General features: G+C 48.4%; 1 long non-coding RNA gene across 1 annotated transcript; it reads right to left on the bottom strand.

The window, feature by feature from the left end:
- Nucleotides 1-8897: 8897 nt before the first annotated feature.
- On the bottom strand, nucleotides 8898-12441 carry LOC122482677. Its single transcript, XR_006297204.1, has 2 exons — nucleotides 12133-12441; nucleotides 8898-9204 (listed from the first exon to the last, which is right to left on the bottom strand). It is a non-coding gene; the product is annotated as an uncharacterized LOC122482677 (long non-coding RNA).
- Nucleotides 12442-19695: the final 7254 nt, after the last annotated feature.

Below are 19695 nucleotides of genomic sequence, written 5' to 3'. Positions count from 1 at the left end.
GGCATTTGATAAGCAAGATGCCTAACAACAAAAATAGTAGCTGATGCCAGGCACTTAACTCCTAGCTTACATATATTAGCTCCTTAAAGTCTCAACAAACCTACCATGTCAGCATTATTATTATTATGCCTATTTCCCTGGTGAGAAAACTGAGGTACACACGACCAATAGAAAGAACCTCATACTCACCAGAGTTTGCCATTATTTGTAGTAAGAAAGGCATCTAGAAAATAGAAATATCAGATTTCCACAACGAAACTGAGAAGGACGCGGTCTCCGGGCCCCAGCAGGATGTCGGATGAGGAGGGACAGGAGAACTCGGGAATGAGACGTGACTATTTCTGAAATGTATGTGTTTTCAGCTACATTGTACGCTCTTCCTCCCCTCTCAGAAAGAGGCTCTACAGCTGATCGAAGCAGTGTTCCCAGCCCTGGCTGCACATTGAGAATCACCAGGGGAGATTTTTAAAATTCCGATGCCCAGACCAATGGAATCAGAATCTCTGGGGGTAGACGCAGCCGTCAGCATGAGTTAAAGCCCCCACTGATTTAAAGTGACGCTTGATCCCTTCCGTGGAAAGCTTTATGGCTTGAAGCGAAGGTGAATGTGGCCATGGAAATCCTGATCAGCAAATGTGAGTAGCTAATCACAAGTCACCTCTTCTGGAGTGCGAGCCACCTGGGAAAGAAGGCACAGACAACACACCGATAAGAAGCGTGTGGTGACAACGGGGCCCCAGGGCACCTGACCCCCAGCCTGTCAAGCATGACAGAATGGAAGCATGGCTGGAAAACCTCAAAGGCAATATTTGCAGGTAGGAAGCTGAAGGTGTTTGAGCCACAGAGAGGTGAAGCAATTTCAAAGACCACGGATGCTGCTGAAGAGGTAAATGCTTCTGTGGGCAGAACAGAAACCCTGCAAATGACGCACAGCTACTGGGGCAGGCAGCTCGCTGGTACCTGGTGTTAGAGAATATTCTCCTCGTGGCTGCATCGTCCCACATCACAGCCCCTTGGCCATAGCGCACACGCCTGAAGTCTGATGTCAGAGCAGAAAATAAAAACGCTTTGAAGCAGAAATTCCTGGGTTTGAAATCTTTCTTGACACGCCCTAGCTCTAACTACCCCTCCGAGATTTTGCTTCTTTATCTGGAAAAGGGGATCATTAATTCATTTAACAAGTATCTTTTGAGCACCTGCCATATTCCAGGCATTGTTGTAGATCAGGGGATACAGGAGGAAACAACACAGATGAAAACTCTTATTTTCTTGGAGTTCATATGTTCTTTGGGGGAAACAGACAGTAAACTAACAAACAAGTAAAATATATACCCTGTCAGAATGTGATAAGTGCTGGGAGGTCATACAAAGCAGGGAAAGGATACAAGGACGCTGGGGGATGAGGGATGCAATTTTATAGGATGATCTTCTCCCCGAGAAGATGACATCTGAGCAACAACCTGGATGAGAGCAGGGGGCAAGCCAGATGGAAATCTGAAAAACAGGTGTTTGAGGCAGAGGGAGAGGCAAGTGCAAAGGCCCTGAGACAGGAATGTGCCCTGTGTGCTGTGCTCTGGCATGACCTTATCTACCATCTAGGGGAGTGTGTGTGTATATACACATGTGTGTGTGCATGTGTGTATATGTGTGCATATAATTTGGGGAAAGCATGAAAATAACTTGGGAATCCCCCAACAGAGTTGAGTAACTTGAGAACCATCCATCCCAAAGGAGAGGCCGTCACCTCTTCTGAATGGCAAAAATGAGCTATTTGTAGCCCAGTTGGTGACCTTTATGAGTTAACCCAGGCCCCACAAGAACCAAAGGCCCCTTGCATTAATGAAAGGGGTCGCTGTTTGATAAAGGGACAAGGTCAAAACTTCCGACCAAGAGAATGTCCTTTCCCCAAATGAGTCTGTGCCAGGTTGCCTCTGACAAAAAAGTAGCACACCCATGGAGAGGGGTACTTGCTTCCCAGATGAGCCTGTGAGAAAGGCAGCCAGAGCCCCTTGCAGGGGAGAGAGGGAAGGAGACTGTGTCACCATCCCGTAGACACCCTTACCACTTCCTCCCAGGGATAGCAGAACCACCATTATCAGCTGAAAGGGAGCCTAAAGCACTCTGGTTTACAAAACCTAAAGGATCTGAGGGGAGGAATGTCATCTTCTTGTGAAGAGCCAGGGATGAGGACAAACCCCAATGGAGTTGAGAGGGTCCCAGGTGGAACCAAGACAGAGGTCTGAAGCTATACGGGCTGCTTCTCTGAAGTGCTTCCCTTGTATGCACAGGGAATGATCGCAGTAAGTTACAAACTCTCCTCCTCTCACAGGACACTGCTCTTCTGAAATGTACCTGGCCCTTCAGTAAAGCCTTCCCACGCTTCCATCCTGATCCAGCCTGGCAAAGACTGGTGAGCCAAAGACCAGGGGAGGACACCTAACTACTCCCCAACCATCCTGGGGCGATTTGGGGGCAAGAGGGCTGGAAAGGCACTGTCCCCGCTTTGTTAGTATGTGTGAGCTAAGCTCCAGTAACAAGCAATCCCAGATCTCAGTGGTTTAACATAGCCTGATGTGTGACAAGTGACTCTCCTGGATACCTCCACCTCCAAGCAAGTGTTGAGGATTGAATTCCTTTCATCATGGGCCCCACCCAGCTGGAAAACTTTGCTTCCAACTAGGTGGAGGGGAAAAAAGGGAGAAAGTGTGGGCAAATGTACATACGTAGAGTTTTAAGGCCAGGACTGAAAGTGGCATATATTTGCCTACAACCCATAAGTTAGAACCCAGTCTGAGGTTGCAGACGGCAGGGGAGATTGTGAAATATGATATTCCTATGTCCCCACGCTAGCATTGTCTATGCCGCACCCCATTTGTGACTACTGGGCAAAAGTATTGCTAGTTAAAGCCAGCAGAAGAAGGACCTGAAGAAAAAAACCCTAGATTAGTTAGCACTGCTCCAAATGTGCACGACATAATGAATTCCAGGCTCAAAGTCATAGTGAGGAGGCATGTTATCATACCTGAGGTCTGTCCCGATTATATTTTGTCTGGAATTTCAAAAGCTATGTGGGAGCTTTGGCTCAAGTGCTAATCTAAGATCATCCAAAAATAGCCTTCTCGGACCTGATATTCCATTAGCTCTTGGTCCAGAAAGCTACCTAGCCCAAACTTGGGAGCAACTAGAGGGAGTATATCCTAGAGAAGAAAGGTAGGTTTCAATTTACTCTGCATTTATGGCAGTAAATAGCCAAATCCTCAGAAAGTCAAGAACATACGTAGGCTTTTTGAGATTAAAGCAATCTACCTCTACCTGATTCCTGCTTAGCCCAATCTAGTTCATCTTCACTACTGAAACTGATGCCTTTAACACTTGGTAGGAGCCTCTTATCCTAGAAAGACGCTGCTCTGGGGACTAGTCCCCCCACTCCACCCACGCCAAGAAATCCTCCAGCCTGAGCACACTATAGCTACCAGATTCTGGCTATAACTAGCAGAAGCAATCCCATAATGCTTAATCGTAGTGGCATCTCTGAAAGCCCTTGGGCAGTACAAGATGAGTCTTGGAACCATCTCTCAGGGGAGAGAATGAAGGAAGAATGTATTTAGTGACTTCTATCTCCAACAGGCCAAAATTTCATCTTACGGGGGACTAACTCTCTTGCACTTTGGTATTTCCCCTTGTGGGATGCAGAGTGGGGCTTTACACGGGCATCAACAGAGAACTCCCAGCATAGGAGGCACATGGTACATGCACATAGCCGAGGTGAGAAACTATCAAGATGTACCTGTGGGAAATCAGCCAATGCCCACGCAGAACCAGCCACTGCAACAAGAGAAAGGCAATGCTGAAAAGTGTGTGCATAAGAGCTTTTGATCCACAGGAACTCAATCAATGGTATCTATTGTTGTTATTATCATTGTGAGCTAGCTGCGTGCAGACACCAATCCTTAAACATGGATGGGCCTCTTTCCTAGAGTCTGGTGCTCTGAAATTTGACCTTGGGCCAGATACAAGCTGTCTCTTACAGACTTGGGCTGACTCATACCCCAACTTCAAGGACCTACTCTAATTGGAAGCCCAGTGAACGCTAAGGGGGCTGGGGCTCCTGATGTTGCTATACTGAGCATCCCCCCCCCCCCAAGAGACTAAGGGGGATTTCCAGTAAGATGAGCTCTGCCCTGCTACTCTGACAAGCTGTGTCAGACTTCCAGGAATTGTACTTGTGTAACTTTGTCTGAAGCAGCATGGTTAAGAAATGCAATTAGCTGCTAAAAGCATAGATTGCAAGTGAGATGGTCTGATCCCTGGGAGACCATCAGTCAAGAAGTGGACAAAGGCATCCTTAGTCCACAGTGTTTATGCCTCTATTTCTTGATAGAGTTGGCTCATTTGCTCCCACTGTGGGCACAGCATGAAAATTTAACTGTAAAGAAATGGGTCCAAAATGGTGAGTGAGGATATCATTGCCCATCCTTACAGGACTCCATATATTTTGTTTGCTTGTTTTTGAGGGTAGCTGGTGATTAGACATAAGGGGAGAAAGTATAGGGAAGGAGTGAAGCTTGACATGATAAGCTCACTGTACTGCCAGGTACAGAGGGTTGGAAGACACCACCACACATCTGTGCCCTTGAGTCCTTGAGGCAAACGTGGTTGAAATGACCCATTGGGTGTCACGGTAATAGGGTGTGGGCATCACTCAGAGACTTAGGTTCAGGCTTTGCTGCCAGAGGGCAAGCAATGAAGCCCATGACCCACTGCCCACAGAAACATGCCTGCTGACCAGCAATTGTCCGTCTTGGCTTGAGTGGGTCCTAATATATACTGTCAGTGGTTATTGTGAGTGCAGTAGCTAGAGTTCTGGCTCAGGAATTTGCCTTTAAGTCCTGGCTATGCCTTTACCAGATTTATTTGATCTCCTTGTGCCTTTGTCTTATCATATGTCAAATGGAAAGAATGATTATACATCTGTCATACAGAGCCTCTAACGAGAGGCTCAGCATCTTTTTGGAGGGATTATAGATCTCTCACAGTATAGTTATAAGATTTAAATAAGATAATATAGAGAGAGTGCATGAAAGAGTGGCTAGCATATGAAAGGCCCTCAAAAACATTAGCTATTATTATTGCTGACATTTATTGAGTTAGCTTATGGATATAACAATGACCTAGACAGTATGTTAGGTGTATAACACATTTATCCCATGATCTCTATAATATTAATATCCCGCTGGAGAAACTAAGATATAGAGAGGGACTTCTCCAAAGCCACCCAGCTGATATCTTCAGGAGGTTTCTTTCTTTTTTTTTTTTTTTTACTTTTTTTTTTAAGTTCATTTATTTACTTTAAGAGAGAAAGAAAGTGGGGGAGGGGCAGAGAGAGGATGAGAGAGAGAATCCCAAGCAGGCTCCAAACTGTCTGCCCAGAGCCCGATGTAGGGCTCAAAATCACAAACCATGAGATCATGACCTGAGCTGAAATCAAGAGTTGGACACTCAACTGACTGAGCCACCCGGGCACCCCATCAAGAGGTTTCTTTTTGTTGTTGTTTTTAATGTTGTATTTATTGGGGCGGGGGCAGAGAGAGGGAGACAGAGGATCTGAAGCAGACACTGACAGCAGAAAGCCCAATGTGGGGATCCAACTCACAAACTGTGAGATCATGACCTGAGCTGAAGTTGGACACTGAACCTACTGAGCCACACAGGCGCCCCATTCAGGAAGTTTTTTAAGCAAATATCTTTTCCTTGTCGGGATACCTGCTATATCCTGTGTAACATCTGCATGATGACACCTACTGTAAAGATCTGTTTACCACTTTGTCTTTCTCTAAGGCATTAGCAAACTATAGTCCTTGGGTAACCTTGGTTTTTTAAGTAAAGTTTTATTGGAACACAGTCGTGCCCATTTATTTCCATATTGCCTATGGTTGTTTTCATGCTACAATGGCAGAGTTGAGTAACTGCACAAGATCATATGGTCCGCAAAGCTGAAAATATTTACTAGCTGGCCCTTTATAGAAAATGTTTGCTAACCCCTGAATTAGACTATGAGCTCCTTGAAGTAGGACTCACGTCTTCCATCTCTGACCCCCTCATCTTCCCTAAATACGTGCTGAGTGAGGGCTGAATGTGTAGCGGACAGAAGCTGAAGCGTCAGGATCTGAGCTCCACCTAGATCCTGGGAAGCCCCTCTGTGATGCTGTCACCTGCATTGGTCCTCACAGGTGACCCTGAGCCAGGGCCGACAGCAGACCCCCACGTGATCACCCCAGCACCACTCACAGCCCCTCTAATGAGAGGCTCAGCATCTTCTTGGAAGGAAAGCCCTCTTAAATCCTCACTGTGAAATGGAAAAGATGCCACTGGAGATGCTTTGGAGAGCCATACCTCCACTCCTTTTTGCCTACTACTCCTGCCCCTGGCTTTGGTGCTGTGTCTTTTCTCAGAACATGCATGAATTGAATCGGAATTCGCCCTCCTGCCTGAGGCAGGCTGTCCCACAGTGACCACTCCAGCCTCTTGTTGGAAAGCAACAACACACGAAAAAAATAGCTACCATTTATTGAACTCCAGCTCTGCCAGGCACAGGGCCATATATTTTACACAGTCAACACCAGTTCTTAGAACAGCACTGAGAGACAAAGTGGGTTTTATCATCCCCATTTAAAGATGAGGAAACTGAGCCTCCAGGAGGATGAAGCCATCTGCCCAAGGTCACGTAACCAGTAAGTACTGGAGGTGAAATGAAAACCCACTATTTCCTCTGTTCTCATGCCCATGACCTGCTTCTCCAGGGACTGTAACCCAGCAACTGGAACAGTGCTGAAACTGCATTCCATGATCTTTGAATCAAGTATTTTAGCTGCATCCACACTAGCGATCCAGCCTGGTTCATGACACATGAGGGTGTCATTTATGAGTGATGCATTCACTGTTCACTTGCCCTGCACCAGGCTCTAGGCTGGATACTCCAAACACAGAGGTAGACAGCACAGCTTTACCTCTCAAGGGTATCACTGCTTAGTAAAGGAAAGGAGAGGGAGAAGCCAGAAACCAGCACCACAGGGACGCCACTGGGTTGGGGGGAGGCGGGGGAGTGGGCGGGGCCCCGAGTGGGCGTGGATTCACGGTGGGCGGGGCTCTGGGGACTCCACCCACCTCCTTAGCTCTCCTTGACCTCTTACATATGTTGCGGTTCCATGTAAGAGTCCCTTTTGCCAAGTTTGAAAACTTCAGCCCAGAGAAATGAACAAAGCATGAAGAACAAAGTGCTGATGCCATCACCATCTGAAAAACAGGCTTTTCCCAAAAATCACATTCTCTCGGAAGTTCATAGAGACCAACTCCTAAATACATTCCTGGAGCGTTTTTCATCTGGGAGGACAATTAACCTTTGCAATTAGCTTCATCAACAGGAACTTAGTATCAAATATGTGGTCGCTTAGCAACAAGGAAGCAGCCGCCAGAGGGATTGCAGTGTCTTTGTTCCTGAGGTCTCATGGGGCTACAGGCTGAGGAAACGCTGAGCTGGATTTCCAGACTCTGCAAAGCTCTTTGCCCAAAAGTACTGACCACCCAAGACCCTGCTGTCTGTGACATCAGGGTCTGGCGAAACTGACTGGGAACCCAGTCTCTCGGCAGTGATGGAGGAAGAAGGCTCCAGCCTCCGGTGGGCTCATCGGCATCATCTGAGCCTCCAAGAAGGCCCGGCGAGGACGTGTTGGTCTGCTTCAGCCGTTAGAGCCCAGCTGCCTGGGAAGGCCAGGCACGCTGACTACCTGCTGCCCGGTCACGTGTCTTCTTTCTAATTGCCACAGGGCCCTCCTCATCTCCCGATTAAATCTCTTGCCCAAATGTACCCAGTAGGTGGAGCAGGATTTGGTCCCCAACCTCCCACTCTTTCTGCATCCTGGCCTGCCAGGTTGTACTCCTTTCCTGGGCCTACCCTTCAATATTGTACCAGAGGAGTCTCTCTGGTCCCTCCCAGCTTGATGTGTCTACATCTTCCTTCCCAAACTCACACCAACTCAGAAGTCAACGTAGGCTTCCGAGGCATTGGCTTGGACCTCTCTGTTCCCTCACGTCCCTCGCCATGCTTCCCAGAAAGAAGAATCCTAATCCCTTCTGAGTCTCAGATTCCAAACCAAGAAGTGGTTAAGATTATGTGGGGAAAATAGCAAGGGCTTTCCAATCAGCAAACCTGGATTCAGATCCTGCCTCTAATATTTTCCAGCTGGGTCACTTGGGGGACGTAACCTCGCCATATTCCCTTCCTCTCATCTGTGAAGCACTGATAATAAGTACCTCAAAAGGATGCTGAGACAACTGTAGGGGAAGCCTGGCTTGGGATGGGTGCTCAAGAAACAAAAACACAAAACAAAAAAAGCAAAACAAAAACCACTCCCAGACTGCTTTAATTCCTCTGTCTTCCCCAGTTCCTGTGGGGAGCTCCAAGACTTTTGTCTCTACGTCATTTCCCTCAGAAGGACTTCCCATTCTAACGTGAACCAGAGAAGTTTTAGATCAGGTGACTGCCGAAGTCGTCTCAGAGTGTGTACTTACAAACCCAAACAAGTACCTTGAAGGAAACGTCCTCCTTTCCTACGGAGAGAAAAGTAATTTAAGGCAGACAGATCTGGTTTGAATTCGGACTCTCTCAAACAACAGTTTTGTGACCTGGGCAGGCGCTTCCCTTTGCTCAGCTTCTGTGTCATCCTCAAATGTCACACACGGAGGAACGCCATACTTCCTCCTGGGGTTCTGTGGGAACTAAATCCAAAAACTGATATGAGGGAGCCCATCCCAGGGCCTGGCCTGAGGCTCACAGGAGGTATTCAGGTGCCACTGCGGGGTCTGAAGACACTTGACAGACACTGTCCTTATCACGCCTGTTGTGAATGTCCTTTGAAATCCTTACTGTTTATTTTTACCAAATTAGGCATATCTACACTGTTTCGGCAGCAGCTTTAGGAAACCGCATACCTGCTTCTACCTTCGAATAAATACACAGAAAAAAGTGATTGCAGTCCCATTGCCTTTGGCTCTGGGAAAGTGCTGCATATGCATGAAATGGCAGCTCTTTGGGATTTCCAGACTGCCTGCCCTCTGCAGCGCTCCCATATGCTAATCTCCCCAGTCTGCCCAGCCATCAGCTTGCCCGGTTTGAAACTTTGCTGGCCGTTCAGGATGTGCAAGAGTCTGCAAAACAAAGCTCATCAAGTTAAACAGTTACCCTATGACCCAGTAATTCCCCCCACCACAGGTATAGACCCAAGAGAATTGAAAGTATGTCCACACACAAACTTGTTCATGAATGTTCATAGCAGCATTATTCACAATGGCTAGAAAGTGCAAAAAAGAAAACCCCAAATGTCTATTAATTAATGGATAAACAAAATGTGCTATATCCATATTATATTGGTTTCCTATTACTGCTGTAACAAATTACCAGAAATTTCCAAAACAATACAAATTTATTATCTTACTGTTCTGGACGCTGAAAGCCCTTAACTGGTTTCACTGGCTAGAGGCAGGACTTGTGCCTTCTAGAGGTTATGAAGGAGGAATCTCTTTCCTTGCCTTTGGTGCTTCCAGTGGCCACTGGATATTCCTTGGCTTGAAGCCCCTCCCTCCATCTTCAAAGAGCAACACGGCAATCCTGCTTTTATCCTTATCCTTATCATAATCCAGGATAATCTTCCCATCTCAAACCCTCAGTTAGTCACATCTGCAAAATCCCTTTTGCCATATAAGATCACATTCCAGGGATGGGCCACGGATGTCTTTGGGAGTCACTACTCAGCCTACTGTACAATAGAATATTATCCAGCCACGGAAAGGAATGATTTACTGATACATGCTACAACACAGATGAAACTGGAAACATCAGGCTAAGTGAAAAAGTGACACAGAAGGCCCCAAAATATCTGATTCCATTTATATAAAATGTCCAACATAAACAAACTAACGGAGACAAAAGTAGATTAGTGATTGCCAGGGGCTGGAGGGAGGGGCAATGGGAAGTGACTGCTAGTGGGTATATGTAGTTTCTTTTGGGGAGGGGGGGGATAAAAATGTTCTGGAATCAGATAGTGGCTGGTGATGGTACAACTTTATGAATATACTAAAACCACTAAATTGTACACTTTAAAAGGATGAATTTATGATATGTGAATATTATCTCAATAAAAAATAAGTGCATTAGAAGAAACTTCATCATGCATCAACATTACCTATAAATAATAAAAGTGAAAATATACTGTTTAAATCAAATTGTGGTCTGAGTTGTATTTAAATAAAGTGCTTTCCACCAAATTGTTCAATGCAACTGTATGTCCCCCTGGGAGACAGTCTAGTGTGGTGGTTGAGGGGGGACCCTGGAATCAGGCTTGGTGCCCAAGTTCAAGCCCTGGCTCTGCCCCTTACTAGCTGTGTCACTGAGTCTCAGTTTTCTCATCTGCACAGTGGGGATAATACAAGTACTTGCCCTCAGAGTTGTAAGTATTCAATAAAATAATCCACGTAAAGCTCAGCACATAGTAAGTGCTCGACACACACAAGCTATTGCATTTGTTACCCCCACCTCTGCTCTGCCCAGCGGTGGGGAGAAGGAGTGAGATTCTGGCTGACCTAATGGGATCCAAACATCCTCTTTGAGTCTCAGGTTGTCAGTGGGAATTAGAAGGCATCAGAAAGCTTCTGGGGTGCCTGGGTGGCTCAGTTGGTTAAGCGTCCAACTCTTGGTTTCGGCTCAGGTCATGATCTTATGGTTCATGAGTCTGAGCCCCACATCAGGCTCCATGCTGGCAGTTCAGAGCCTGCTTTGGATTCTCTCTCTCCCTCTCTCTCTCTGCCCCTCCCCTGCTCACATTCTCTCTTTCTCAAAATATAAATTTTTTTTTAAGTTAAAAAAAAAGAGAAGGCATCAGGATGCTTCAAAGGGTAAAAAAAAAGCTGGTTGGGGGAGGCTTGGTATTCACGCATGCATGTATCCATTTAGTTGCTCATTCCTTCCGTCACTGTTCGTTTACAGACACTGACTGAGAGCCAGCTGCATGCATATCTGGCCCCGTGATCCTGCCGGAGACAGACTCCCATGGAATGCACTATCACTGCAGAAGACAGATAAAACTCAGGGCAATAAGATAAACCAGGCCCTGTGCTGGAAGTTTATACAGACCCCAGGGTGGGCAAGTGCACGGGGTGAGTGGATGAGAGGACAAAAAGGACAGAGTGGTTAGTCCTAAGGTGGCGAGGAGAGGCAAGGAAAGACTTCATAGAGGAGGTCTAGATATACCACTTGACTAGGCATTCTTGAATGTGTGCTCACACGTGTGTACATGCATGTGTGTCTGAGTGTGTGTACATAGGCAGTGGGTGACAGATAAAAGAGAGGATAGAGTGCATAAGTAAAGAAGTTGCATTCTTGGCATGAGCAAACACCCAAAGATATGAGGCTGCCTGGATTTTTGAGGACGTATTGGTAGTTCCTGCAGGCAGTGGCTTGGCTGGAAAGAAGTCAGCTGTGCTAAGAGAAAGGCAACCAAAATAGTTTAGGGAGACAGGGAGTGAGCTGATTGGATTTGCTTTTAAGAAGGTCTTGCTGGGTGTGGTGTGAGAAAAGGCTGGAAACCACGGTTGGGAGACTGTGGCACTGATTAAGCTTTGGGTGCTGGGGACCTGAGCCCAGGCAGGGGTGGAGAAGGACAGGGAGGTTCCATTCCCATCCCTACTGAACACCAGCATCCAGCCCTGCGTACAGACAGGCAGGCAAACGCTCGCTCCCCTAAAGGCACTGGCACCCCAAAACCACACCAGTGGACACATTGGAGGGTGTGATGATTGCTTTCAGGTGTCAGCTTGGCTGGGCTACATCACCCAGTGGTTCAATCAAACACTAATCTAGGCGTGGCCCTGAAGGTATTTGTAGACGGGGTAAAAACTTCTACAATCAGCGGACTTGAAGTAAAGGCGATTACCCTCCATAATGTGGCTAGACCTCATTCAATCAGCTGAAGGCCTCACAAGCAAAAGCAGGTTTCCTGGAAAAGAAACCTGTTTCTCTGGAGAAAATGGACCGATACAAAGGTTGGTTACCTGATCCTTACAAGGCTCTAGAATCCAGACCTTCTCTGGAGTCCTGCCTGAAATTGGTGGTGGCTTGTGCTGGTCCCAAGTGAGGAACGATCGTCTGTCACAGATCCCTGGTTGGGAGACACGTGAGGCACTGGCCTCCTCCTCTCCTCAGCACATCCCCTCACCACACCGCCGCCTCCTGAGGCTCAGCCAACCCACCGACCACCCCAGGTCAGGAGGAGGTCCGGCTCGGCATCAGCAGCCTAGCACCGGGTCCTTCTGACCTTCTGCCACCTCTTCTCTAGCCAGTCCTCCCCTGTCTCTTGTAGCCAGGCTCCAACGATGGAGGTGCTGCTTCAGTTCCTGTCTGGTGTTTCAGAGGTTCTAGAACTAGAATCGAGCCTTGCTCCCCTTACCCCCTCCCCCCGCCTTTGCCAGGCCCCAAGAGTCATGCCCCTGGTTTCCAGGGTCTGTGACTGGGGTCCTGCTACCTTCTCGGAGGCACCCCTAACCCTGGGCGCCCCACTCAATGTCCACTGCCTAACCCACCACCAAGCATTTGACCGTGTGTGAGTCCATCTGGCCGTGGGCCTTGGCCACCCTTGGGCTGGTGTGTCCCACCCTGACTGAGCCCTGGGCCGGGCCCAGGAGGGCATAGCCGCTGCCAGCCCCAGCTGACATGGGCACAGTCACAGCCATTAAGCAGCAGCCAGAGGTGTCCTAAAACAGCCCTCCTTGGGTGAAGGTCGATTTTATTTCCCACAGTGATTCCCAAATTTAATGTGCCTCTGAACCCCCTGGGGATCTTACAAAGCAGATTCGGATTCCATAGCTGGGGTTGAGAGTCTGCATTTATTTATTTTTTAAATGTTTGTTTATTTTGAGAGAGAGTGTGTGTGTGTGAGCACGCACGTGCTGGGGAGGGGCAGACAGAGAGGGAGAGAGAGAATCCCAAGCTGGTTCCACACTGTCAGTGCAGAGCCTGACTCAGAACTCCACCTCACAAATCACGAGATCATGACCTGAGCTGAAAGCAAGAGTTGAACGCTTGACCGACTGAGCCAGCCAGGCGCCCCTGCATTAATAACAAGCTCCCCGGTGATGTCAGTTTTGCTGGCCCATGGGCCACACTTTGAATAGCAAAGCTCTGGAGCCAAAGTTCTCAGCACTGGCTACACATCATAATCACCTGGAGAGCTTTGAAAAATACTTAGCCCAGACTCTGCTTCAGATCAATTAGTCAGAAGCTGACTAGCAGAAGTGGGGGACAAGGGGCTGGGCATTGAAAAACAGCTTTGGAGTCTTGTTCATGTTAATTATTGACCAAGGACATACTGAGGGCCTGATTCTGCCCATGTCTCTACATTCGGGCCTGATCCTGCCCATGTCTCTACATTCAGCCCAGAAGCATCTGGGGTGGAGGCTTCCTTTGGTCCCAAAATGCCACACTGTGGAGGGGACAGGAGAGTGGGCGGTCACAGCAGCAGCTGCCACCCCCGCCCCTCCCTATAGCTGCCGGCAGCTCCCCCGCCTTGATCTGCACCCCCTCCCACGTTCCTGACACAGGCTGCTTCAGAGCCTGCAGAGACAGCTTGAGCAAGGAGCTGGGGTTGCAGAACCCTCCCACAACTCTCCAGCAGAGGCCGTGAGGGGCGGATGCTGCTCCCCAGTTGAGACTTCCTGACTCCCAGCCAAGTGTGTGTGGGCTCCCTGGACACCCAGCAGATGGCCTCTGTGCTGACTGTGCCCATGTCAGCTGGGGCTGGCAGCGGCTATGCCCTCCTGGGCCCGGCCCAGGGCTCAGTCAGGGTGGGACACACCAGCCCAAGGGTGGCCAAGGCCCACGGCCAGATGGACTCACACACGGTCAAATGCTTGGTGGTGGGTTAGGCAGTGGACATTGAGTGGGGCGCCCAGGGTTAGGGGTGCCTCCGAGAAGGTAGCAGGACCCCAGTCACAGACCCTGGAAACCAGGGGCATGACTCTTGGGGCCTGGCAAAGGCGGGGGGAGGGGGTAAGGGGAGCAAGGCTCGATTCTAGTTCTAGAACCTCTGAAACACCAGACAGGAACTGAAGCAGCACCTCCATCGTTGGAGCCTGGCTACAAGAGACAGGGGAGGACTGGCTAGAGAAGAGGTGGCAGAAGGTCAGAAGGACCCGGTGCTAGGCTGCTGATGCCGAGCCGGACCTCCTCCTGACCTGGGGTGGCGGGTGGGTGGACTGAGCCTCAGGAGGCGGTGGTGTGGTGAGGGGATGTGCTGAGGAGAGGAGGAGGCCAGTGCCTCACGTGTCTCCCAACCAGGGATCTGTGACAGATGATCGTTCCTCACTTGGGACCAGCACAAGCCACCACCAATTTCAGGCAGGACTCCAGAGAAGGTCTGGATTCTAGAGCCTTGCTAAGTCTACCAAGCAGTGCCCAGAGTTGGGGGTCCAAATGGTAAGTGCACTATACCCCCGGTCTGAGGCCCACCCACCACTGTCAGCCAGGCTTCAGATCCACTAGCTCACAAATAATTATTCTTCAGAACAGAACCACTCACAGCGCCTGAGGGCACCCATTTCTAAAGCTGTTTCCATACACAGGCATTGTCAGGTTGGCCTTGGACTAAGCACCTACCCTTAACAGAGCACTTCCTAAATGATAAGTACTTTACAAATACTGATGAGTTTAGTCATCCCATGACCCCAAATAAATTTTATTAGCCCCATTTCACACATGCAGACACTGGGGCTCAGGGTGAAGCTAAGAAGAGCCCAAGCTCATCCTGCTGGGGGGGTGGCAGAGCTGTGAAGGGGACCCCAGGTGTCTGATTCCAAAACTCAGGACCTGTTCACAGGGCTGTCTGTATCATGCTTGCTTCATAAATAAAAACATGGATGGAACTTCAAAAACCAGACTCAGAAATGCCAATGGTCTCAGAAAACAACAACAAAACAGTAAATACAGTGCCATTCTCTGAGACCAGTAACCAGGGGGGAAAGGATTTTATATAAGCACAAAAGTGCCTTTGGGAATACGAGCCCCATGCATTAACGTAATGATTATTCCTCCCGCCTGGGCTCTAACTATATTTTTATTAGGATGCTTTACATATTCTTTAGCTTTTTTAAAATGCTAAACTGACTCTGAGTCCCCAAATGTGCCCAAAATCTAGGCAGTACATTTATAGGAAGTGAAAGCCCCCCACGAAAGAACTCCCAGAGGCCTGAATTAGTGGTTTGTATTGTAAGGAGGTGAAAATCCACATCTCTCCCAGGAATGCCACTGACATAAAATTCAAACCAAACTAAATTTATGGAGGGAACTCAGCTTGAAGGCTCATCCAGTGGCCTGAATACTTACGATCACGCACTGTTCTAAGATCTGCACCAGGCTCCTCTGTTAAGGTTGCCTGCGGTCCAGACTCTGGAGAGTTTGGTGACTCCACCTGTGGCCAGGAGCAGAGGGAAGCTGGTGATGGGGATCAGGGATTTGAACTCAGTGACTGAATCTCCAGCTGGAGAGAGAAGCTGTGTATGAGATAAGGTTTCGTAAATTATTTTCTCTCTTCAAACTCAATGATTTGCAGAGTCACAGGGTCTCCCATTACTGGTTTCTTGTTATGATGTCCATAATTTACTTCCAAATACTTCAGCATAGAGAGGAACTCAATTTTCCAAGATGTTGCCCTAATTGAGAATCTACAGACCAGGGGTCATGAGCTAACATACACACTCAGGATGAAGCCCATATGTCAGAAGCGACCGGTGTAAGCACTTCTATTATTTTTTTTTCAACCAACAGCTAAGGCTCCGAAAATTAGCATGTTGCATGTCAGAAATGAGTTTTATTGGAGAAAATGGTAGAGTATTGGCTAGCAAGATGAATATCAGAAATGAGTTTGCATTGGTGGAATGAAAGGGGTTCAGATATGAGGTCTGGCTGAAAATAGTTTGGGGACAATACTCATCTTTGTGTGACAAGGACATAAGAATCCAAGGAGGCCCGTGCCTTTCACCCCTGAAGCACAGTTCTGGGTCTGGTCATTGGTTTAGGAGGCTTTCTCGCCTTGTGATGTCGACCAGAATCATGGAATCCCCCGGATGGGATTTTGTCCTGTCTGCGTTGTCCTTTCGCACAAGGTGAGGTTGGATGTAATAGGATGGAGAGCGGGGACTTCGCGGAACTCACAGAACAGGTTGTGAGAACTGTCTTATTGCCTGCCTGGCGAGTGAATAATTGTCCACCATGCAGTGGAATTGGGCCTGAAGCCCGCTTTCGTACATCGCAGGCGTGAGATTGGGGGTGGGGGTGGGGGTCGGCTGCCAGTTCTTCCCACCTCAGGCTTCTTTGGCAGCTTCTTAAGATTGCTTGTGACCTGCTCCCCACTTCCTGAGTCTTTCTACAGGAGACAGAACCTCAGGGTATCTTTGTCCTTCATCAGATTCATCATCCTTGCATCTAATTTGCTTTTAATTTTTTTCCTTGGGAGTGAGAGCTGGATCATCCATAGACAGGATTTCAGAACAGCTCCTGGCAAGGGGTCATCTGATGAGAAGTGATTTGCTCTCATTGGCCAAGCAATTTATTGCCAACCAAATTCTTGTTGCCAGACGAATAAAGCCGGTGTTCATTCTACCCACTCAGGGTCCTAAATGACTTCTTAGAGCCGCCAGTGAGAATCAAAGGGCATTAAAGACAAGTGCTAGGGGGCACCTGGGTGGTTCAGTTGGTTAAGAGTCCAACCTCAGCTCAGGTCACGATCTCACAGTCTGTGGGTTTGAGCCCCGCATCAGGCTCTGTGCTGACAGCTCAGAGCGTGGAGCCTGCTTAGGATTCTGTGTCTCCCCCTCTCTCTGCTCCTCCCCTGCTTGTGCTCTGTCTCTGTCTCTCAAAGAACTCCCAAAGGAGTTCTCAAAAATAAACAATAAAAAAATAATAATAATAAAAGACAAGTGCTGGGCACAGAGTCTTCTCCACAGAGGCCACAGCCGAGGGGGGCCAGCCTCTCAGACACACAGGTGGACCTCTGCTTGCCCACCTCGTGACATTCCATCCCTAGAACACTGGGAGGTCAAAGCTGAAGGGGCCCTCCAAATTATCCCACCCAACCCTCTCCTCATCAGACGAGACAGCCCAGAGAGGTTTCATGACTAACCCACGGTCACACAGTAGAGCTAGAAGGAGGGCTGTGGCTACTCCCAAACCATTCCTCAATTCAACTCAATAAACATTTGTCAAGGGCTCAGGGAGTAACCAAGTTCCCCACACTTGGTGAGCTCACACAGATGCAAATAAGCCTGACAAAAGGCAGAAAGTGGACGCACAGTGGTGAGTCATTCAGGAAGCTGAATGGTCCTTGGTCTTGTAAATGACCTGGAAGCTTCATGAGGGAGGCAGCATCTGGCCTGGGCCTTGAGAGATGAGCAGAGTTTAGAGCAGAGGGAAGAGGGATAGAGGAGGGGCCCTGATGAGAGCTGCCCAAGACCTCTGAGGTTTGCAGTAGGAACACTCTGCTGGGCTCCAGTGGAATGTACAGAGGCCCCTGCCGGCTTCTCAGATGGGACCTTGCATGAAGTGAAAATTCCAGCTCCATCTCTGGGTCTGGATGACCCCTGAGGGGGGTTGATGCCAGGCTCACTTCCTTTCCTGGGAGTCCTTCTCTCTTGCCTCTTTCATCTCCTCTCCAGGCTCAATGGCTCCCCTAGAATCTCAGAGTCTCTGGGGCACCAGCTGGGTTCTCCTTGGAAAAGCCAATCTCTCAGCCTCCCATCTCCCCTCTTCCTAGCAGCAAACCAACCTCACTGAAGGTGTGCCCAGACCCCTCCGGCCCCCAGAGCACACTTCCCTCACACTGTCTCATTTTCTCTTCATGACCCACTAGTATCCATCCTTCCCCCAACTGTGTAGGTGAAAACATGAGGGTCCCAGGAACTCACCCAGACCCTCCTGCTGGTGTGGGTGGGGCCTCCTCTCCAGACCCCATCCTGGGGCAGCAGATCTCAGACAGACCCGCAACTGATTCCTCAGCTCTGAATCCTGCCTCACCACTCACCAGCCTTGTGCCTTGGGCAAATTACTCCACTGTTCTCTGCCTCAATTTCCACATCTGGAAAATGATAATAATAATAATGACATTTATCTTGTTTTGAGGATTAAATGTGTTAATACATACAAAGAATAGTGCCTGGCACATAGTAAGTATAGTGCAAGTAGTAGCTGTTATTAGCATTAACTGTGATCTAGGATTCCAGCAGATTCCTCCCATTAGATTACTTAGCATCCCCCTGTGCCCACAGGGGAGTTGCTCAGCCTCTGTGCCCACAACAGGGCGGGCCCTCAAGACAACTGGCATTCTTCCTGAGTTTGTCTGGCTTTCTCCCATCCTTGGACCCCCTCTATTTCCCCCCCTACTCTCAACATTTCCTCACCATGAATCCCCTTCCCCACACCCACACCTAGTGGACAGGCTCCCCCAAGAGTCTATGTGAGGAAAAGACTCTCTTTGAATTCAAAGGCCTGGGTGGCTCAGTTGGTTAAGCGTCCCACTCTTGATTTTGGTTTAGGTTCCTGAGATGGAGCCCTGCGACAGACTCTACCCTGACAGCGTGGAGCCTGCCTGGGATTCTCTGTCTCCGTCTCTGTCTCTGTCTCTGTCTCTGTCTCTGTCTCTCTCCCTCTCCCTCTGCCCCGCCCCTCAAAATAAATACAAAAAAAATAAACATTAAAAAAAAAAAGGTGTCCTTTACAATGGTGGCTTGAATGCTCAATACAAAAAGAGTTGTCTCCTTTAAGAGCCCAGTTTTGAATGAAAAAGAAAGCGTTCCAAGTGAGAAGCAGCTTTGAATCAACTTCCTGGCCACAGAAATGGGATTATCAGCAGAAAACCATATCACCTACTTAATTGCAAAACCATCCCGAAGGCCAAAGTCTGGTCTGGGCTGAGTGGCAGCCTTGGGCCTTTATAGCTACTGTTTCCAAGATCTGCAGAAGACATCACAGTGCAGTAAAGGGGATCTTTGTGGGAGTGCTATTCTCTGATACTGGGGAATAACAGAGGTGACCTATCAAACGGGTGCTTGATTTGACCTGTTGTCCGTTAGAGCCATAATCTTTGGATGCCTAAGAATTACCTTAGGGAAATGGAAGAACCAAGAAAGGGGCAGTTCTGGAGCTCCTAAGTGGATCTGGCCATTAATATTGCCCTCATGCTGAGCCAGCTTTGCCCAATGAGGGAAATAAAATACCACTTTGGATTTGCCTCAACCACCCCCTTTTGTGGGCTGATGACATGTTTTGTGGTGTGCAGGTGTGAAAGGAGCAGAAGCACCTGATTGACAGTAGGGGCTTGGCAAATGCGTAATGAATGAATTTCCCCAAGGTTGATGATCCACTCATTTCCACTTAAGAACATTCAGGGATCTTCTCAGGGTTGCTGGTGGAGTGTGATTGGTTAAGGGCCTAAGCCACCTAAATGCCCCCCTCCAGCAATGAAGGAAGGAGGATTCTTTAGAAAATTGTATCTCAAGCTTTTCAAGCAGAGATAGTCAAAACTTAAATAGCTGAGCAGTAGCTTCTCCCTGATGTGTATCAGTGAATTGGAGCTTTTCAGAATCCCTGTGGAGCACCGG

The sequence above is a fragment of the Prionailurus bengalensis genome, chromosome D1 (genome assembly GCF_016509475.1).
Source record: "Prionailurus bengalensis isolate Pbe53 chromosome D1, Fcat_Pben_1.1_paternal_pri, whole genome shotgun sequence".
Taxonomy (NCBI): domain Eukaryota; kingdom Metazoa; phylum Chordata; class Mammalia; order Carnivora; family Felidae; genus Prionailurus; species Prionailurus bengalensis.
This window is presented reverse-complemented; position numbering and strand designations above follow the sequence as displayed.